The sequence below is a fragment of the Lutra lutra genome, chromosome 6 (genome assembly GCF_902655055.1).
Source record: "Lutra lutra chromosome 6, mLutLut1.2, whole genome shotgun sequence".
Classification (NCBI taxonomy): Eukaryota; Metazoa; Chordata; class Mammalia; order Carnivora; family Mustelidae; genus Lutra; species Lutra lutra.
In genome coordinates, this window is record NC_062283.1 from 10428171 (window position 1) to 10435175 (window position 7005).

The window sequence follows — 7005 nt, forward strand, 5'->3', positions numbered from 1 at the left end:
TGGTCAACTAATCTTTGACAAAACAAGAAAGAATGTCCAATGGAAAAAAGACAGACTCTTCAGCAAGTGGTGCTGAGGAAACCAGACAGCAACATGCAAAAAAATGATACTGGACCACTTTCTTACATCATACACAAGAATAAACTCAAAATGGGCAAAAGACCTAAATATGAGACAGTAGATCATCAAAATCTTAGAGAAGACAGGTGGTAACCTCTTTGATATTGGCCATATTAACTCCTTACTAGATATGTCTATAGAAGCAAAGGTAGCAAAAGCAAAAATGAACTAGTGGGACCTCATCGAGAAAAAAAGCTTCTGCACAGCAAGCGAAACAGTCAACAAAACTAAAAAGCAACCTTTGAAATGGAGAAATTTGCAAAGGACATACATAATAAAGGGTCAGTATCCAAAATCTATAAAGCATATGTAAAACTCAACACCCAAAAAAACAAATAAGTCCGTTAAAAAAGTGGGCAGAAGACATGAACAGACATTTTCGAAAGAAGATGGCCAACAGACACAAGAAAAAATGTTCAACATCACTGATCACTAGAGAAGTACCAATCAAAACTACATTGAGATATTACCTCATATCTGCTAGAGTGGCCAACATTAACAAACAGGAAATGACATATTGGCAAGGTTGTGGAGGAAGGGGAACCCTCTTACACTGTTGGTGGGAATGCCAGCTGATGCAGCCACTCTGGAGAGCAGGATAGAGGCTCCTCAAAAAGTTGAAAATAGAGCTACCTGACGACCCAGCAATTGCACTACTAGGAATTTTCCCAACGTTCATAGCAGCATTATCAATGATAGCCAAATTATGAAAAGAGCCCAGATGTCCATCAACGGATGAATGGATAAAGAAGACATGGTATATAGACAATGGAAAACTACTCAGCCATCTAAAAGAATGAAATCTTGTCGTTTGCAATGATGTTGATGGAGCTAGAGAGTCTTACGCTAAGCCAAATCAGTCAGTCGGAGAAAGACAGTACTGCATGATTTTGCTCGTATGTGGAATTTAAGAAACAAAACAGATGAAGGGGGGAGGAAAAAAAGAGGCCAACATAAAACAGACTGTTTATAGAGAACAACCTGAGAGTTTCGGGGGGGGATGGGTTAAATGGGTGATGTGCATTAAGGAGAGCTAATTACTCTCTGAGATGGGCACAGGGTGTTGTATGTAACTGATGAGTCACTAAATTCTACACCTGAAACTAATAAAAAATAAAAATAAAACAATTTTTAATGAACAGTTTAAAAAGGAAAACAGGTTAACAAAAATTTAAAATTTGCTAACGAAAAATGGTACAGGTATAGAGAAAAGGATTTCTGGATGGCTTCTTCCTGTTTTCGTCTTCCGTCAGCTCAAACTCAGCACTGGGGCTCTTTCCACCTCCCTGTGGTCTGTCACCCAAGCTCCCAGGATGGGTCTCCTCAAGATGGCTCTTATTCTGTCAGCTGGAGTAGGCACCTCTAATTGGTTGTCCTCTGCTGCCTCCTGCTGACCCCTGGCTGAGGAGTACCTTCCCCACCTAATTTTGGGGCACAGACCTCTGTCCTGGCTTCATCCACCATTGCTGTCAGTCATGGTCAGTCTCCTGAGAAACTTAACTGCAGGGAAGGTTCTCCCAGGGAACTCCCTGGGCTGACCAGGTTTCCCTGCTGGCCTGGCACCAGTACTTCTGAGACTCAGCCTTTCCTACACCCAGACCTGGGCTGTCCGCCACACAGTCCCTGCAATGGCACCCGGGACTGTGCCTTTGTATGGTGAAGCCTGGACTTCACCATAGTGAAGTGACTTTTATCTCTGGGCTCTCTTCTGCATCACTCATGGGGTTTTTCAGGAAGTCATCCAGGCCATAAGAAGGAAAAGCTGCATGCTTTCTGCAGCTCGTCTCTCCAATCTCTCTGTACCACCAAAACGAGGCTGGGAGGGCACCAACAGGGAGAAGCAGAGCATTGACCTAGGCAGTCTCAGATTCTCTCTCCAGCTATCTTAACTTCTAATGGTTTTGCTGATATCGTACCCCAAGACATGGGAGACTGGATCCCCTCTTATGGTCCAGGAAGCACCCAAATCACAGGCAACAAAACAAAAATTAAACAAGTGGGACTACATCAAACTGAAATGCTTCTGTAGAGCAAAAGAAATGATCAGCAAAATGAAACAGAATGAAAGAAAATATTTGCAAACCACATATCTAGGAAGGAATTAATTTCCAAAATTTATGAGGAATTCATACAATCCGGCAGCAAAAAACAATCTGAATAAAAAATGGACCAAGGACATGAAAAGACATTTTTCCAAAGATATACACAAGGCCCATAGGTTCATGAAAAGGTGCCCAACATCACTAATTATTAGGAATATTCAACCCAAAATCACAGTAAGATATCACCTCATGTCTGTTAAAATGGCACAAAAACAAAAACAAGAAATAACAAATGCTGGCAAAGATGTAGAAAAAGGGGAACCCTGGTGTGCTTCCGGTGGGAATGTAAATTGGTACCACCAATATGGAAAACAGTATAGAATTTCCTCAAAAAGTTAAAGGTAGAACTGCCGTATGATTCAGCAACTCTGCTTCTGGAGATACATCAGAAGGAAGTGAAATCACGGTCTCAAAGAGGTATCTGTACCCCCATGGCATTGTAGCATTGTTTACAATAACCAAGACACCAAAACAAGCTCAGTGCCTATCAGTGGGAGAACGGATTAAAAAAAAAAAATGTGAAAAAAGAAAGAAGGAGGGAAAGAAAGAAGGAAAGAAAACAAAGGAAAGTGTGGTGTATAAATATAATGGAATGTTATTCAGCCATAAAATGGAAATCTTGCCATTTGCAACAACATGGATGGACCTTGAGGACGTTATGCTAAGTAAAGTAAGTCAGACAAAGAAAGACAAATTCCGTATGATCTCACGTATATGAGGAATCCGAAAAATCCAAACTCAAGAAACAGAAAATAGATTGGTGATTGCCACAGGTGAAGGACAGGGAGTGGGGGAAATGAGTGGGCACAGTCAAAAGGTACAAGGTTCCAGTTGGAAGATAAGTAAGTTCTGGAGATGTAATATACAGTATGGTGACTGTAGTTAACAACACTATATTTTTATATCTGTAAGTGGCTAAGAGAGCAGATTTTAAAAGTTCTTAAACAATGCACGTAATGGGATGGATGTGTTAACTTATTGGTAACCATTTTGCAATATATACATATATCAAATCATTACGTTGTACACCTTACACTTATACACTATGATACGTCAATTATACTGTAGTGAAGCAGGAGGAAAGAAAAGAAAAATGTTTAAAATACCGATCTTCCTACTTCTAACCTCGTACTTCTCCCACTCATCATATAGACAGCAGAGTTAGCACTTTTGCTCAAAGAACATTAAATACCCACTCTGTAGCATGTCTTTTATTATATCATCCCATTTTAATCCCTGGAACAATCCCTACGATAAACATCATCACGCCCATTTTACAGATGAAGAAACGGAAGAAAAGAGATTCAAGAAAACGTCTCAAGGTCAGAGTGGATGGGAATGGCCATCCCAAGTTTGTCGGACCCCCAGCTCAGCTCCTCCTGCTGACCCATGCTAATCCTGCTTGATCTGACTTCAGACCACCTTCTTGGCTCTGCTTCGTACAATCACGCCCTTGCTCCAGGTTCACTGCACTAGCTTGCACATCTTTTCAGACTCTCTGCTCTTCATCAGATCAGGTGCTCGCCCTCTTACACTAAGATTGTCCTTACTTTTCAAGGACTAGTTCAAAATCAACTCAGAGAAGCATTCCCTTATCCCCTTCACCTATCTCTCTTTGTGCTTTTTTTTCAGGATTCAGATTTATTCTGGAAAGTTTTTAGTGTATTTTGCATCATAATCGTATTTGCATGCTTAGCTCGCCAATTAAACTGTTGGTTCCTTTTCCATATTCACACACCATTACCCTTCCTGTGCCCCACATGCACTACAGGGTTTTGTAAAGATGTTGGATGTATGTCAAATTCTGACATTCTTAATTTTAAGAAAAGAGCTGGTGTAGATTTTCTATTTATGATACTGCTTTGCTCTTTAATCAAGGTTCACTGGAGGAAAGGGTCTTAAAAACACTACAACAGAATGTATTTCCATTTAGCCAATCCATGAAAGAATCAGGATAAAAATAAATAATAAAATCAATCATTGGGCCAAAATAGTTATTTATCAGTTAATAGGAACTGAGACAACTTTTTCTCTTTGTGGTATAAATCAGTGATTTCAGGAGAGGTTGAGGTTTAATACCTTTGTTAGTTCATTGTCATGTGTGTTGGGTTTGGGGCGGAAGAGGACCCAGAAGAGAATGATTAATCTGCCTTGTTTAACCTGAAGTCCTTGACTCAGCGCTCCCTATACCACACTTCCAATGTAACCCTAGGAAAACTTGAAAGCCACTGCCAATAATTTGAAGCATTGTCATAGAAAAGGAATTTGAATTGTATACAACCCTCAGTGTAGAGACCAATGAATGTAAGAGCTCAGGGAAAAAAATTTAACTTTCACAACATAAATTTTGAAACAATCCGAGCTGTCCCAGGAGGTCAGACACCAAGGGAAGTCTAGTCATCTCTTCCCATCACTTGTTCTGAAAACACAATAACACCTTTGTTCAAGTAATTGCCTTCAGGTATTTTTGGAGCTAGGTAGTAATGCATGTGGCTATTCTGAGTTACTTGAATGAGTAAATTTTTACATAGTAACACCAGTGTCTTCTGGCCAATTAATCTCAGGATCAAGGGCCAATAGAAAGGCTCTTCCTTAAGGTATGTGAGAAATCTGGGCAGAGCTAATTGGAGCTAAGCAGCCATTTAGACATCAAATTTGTTCTGCTTGAGGCATGGGAAGCACTATAATTTAATGGCTTTGGAGTCAGAAAGAATTGGATTCAAAACAGTGTCAAATATTTGACAACTCATCAAAGGAACTTACACAAGACACCTGACCTCTCTAAGCCTCAATTTCCTTATCTGCAAAATGGGAGCAATGCCACATACTTCACAGGATGGTTGTGAAAAGTAATGAGATGCCACCAGTGAACCTCATGAGCCTAGTACATTGTAAAATTTCAATACATGTTGTCTCTGTTTTGTTCTCTCCACACTGCCATCATCCTGGTCCTACCAATCATTTGTTGCCCCTCATAAGAGAGAACTAAGAGATGAACATTGGGAAGGAATAATAAGGGTCACCTGGGTGGCTCAGTCGTTAAGCCTCTGCCTTCGGCTCAGGTCATGGTCTCAGGGTCCTGGGATCGAGCCCCTCATTGGGCTCTCTGCTCAGCAGGGAGACTGCCCCCCACCCCCTGCCTGCTGCTCTGCCTACTTGTGATCTCTGTCAAACAAATAAAATCTTTTAAAAAAAGAATAATAAGATTTTTAAAAATCATTCAGTGGGAGCATCTGGGTGGCTCAGTCGGTTGGGCATTCTGACTCCTGGTTTCAGCTCAGGTTGTGGTCTCTGGGTTGCGGAATCGAGCCCTGCATTGGGCTCTGGGCTCAGTTTGCCTCAGATTCTTGGTCCCACTCCATCCCCCTCCCTGTCCCTGCTCACTTGTGTGCATGCTCTCTCTTCCTCTATCTCAAATAAATAAATACAACCTTTTAAAAAATCATTCAATGAAGACAAAATAAAAACACTGAACAGTGCAAAACGCCCTAGACTCGAAGTCAGGAAATATCTACTCTTTGACTAAGTCACAAAGTGGAGTATACAGCCTGTGCTATGTAGGCCTTGGTTTCCTGTAATGAAACACAACATGCCAACTCCAGAAAATGTGTTAGATGAGTGAGTTAACAACAATGGAAATAAACAACTTGCCACTCTTCAAGCCACCCCAAAGAACACAGTCTTTGTTTAGAAACAAATAAAATGGCCCACGCATGTTGTGGGGAGATCACCTCTTCGGGCAAGAGAGCCCTGTGGGCAGGACTTGCTGAGAAGTTTCCCTCAGGAGCAGGTCTGCCCAGTTCCTGGAGCTCACCAAGGAGCAGCCAGCAGCCCAGCTCCCCCTCAGAGAGAACAGCTGTGGCCGACAGGACCACTGTCCACCCCTCAGGAAGCACAGCCTCCACCCCCGGGAGAGGAGAAAGGCCAAACACTGCGGGCAGCTTGCAGGAGTTGAAGAAATGACACCCCTTCGTTGTGGGACTGGTCTGGCAGGATTCTGTTGTTCCTTTCAACCTGTGGAATCTGATTTCTCTGCTCCCAAATTCCTTCTCTGGGTCAGCCTTTCAAGGAAAAAAGGACATCGTGTGGAAGAAAAGTCATTTCCTTTACCAATTAATTTTTTTTAAAGATTTAGTTTTTAGGGAATCTCTACACCCAACATGGGGCTCAAACTCACAACCCCGAGATCAAGAGCTGCGCTCCACTGACTGAGCCAACCAGGCGCCCGTGGGTCCCTTCATTTACAGTAGCTGGCTGAGTGCTCTGTTACAATATTTCCTGATCGATCAACTCAGAAGAGATACTTCTGCTTAACTATCTTTTTTTTTTTTTAATTTTATTTATTTGTCAGGGAGAGAGAGAGAGAGAGCTTACAAGCAGGAGGAGCAGCAGAGGGAGAGGGAGAAGCCAGCTTCCCCTGATGTGGGACTTGATCCCAGGACCCCGGGATCATGACCCAAGCCGAAGGCAGACACTTAACCAACTTTGAGCCACCCAGACGTCCCTGCTTAACCATCTTTAAAACAAGAAGTGTATTTCTCCAGGATGGAAATCTGGAGTGAGATAGTAAGTGTAAGTTTACTTTCTTGACAAAAAAAAAAAAAAAATTATTGGGGGTAGCTTAGGCTACACTCCCTTCTCTGCCTCCTGTCCAGGATACTCCCCTCCCTCATTCTTCAGGTCCTTTGCTCTGTTATTTGATGTGGAGTAGTATTCTGATGTCATAATAACACACATGACTTTTTGTTGAGACAAGTCAGTAAGCCTAGCTGACTTTTATAAA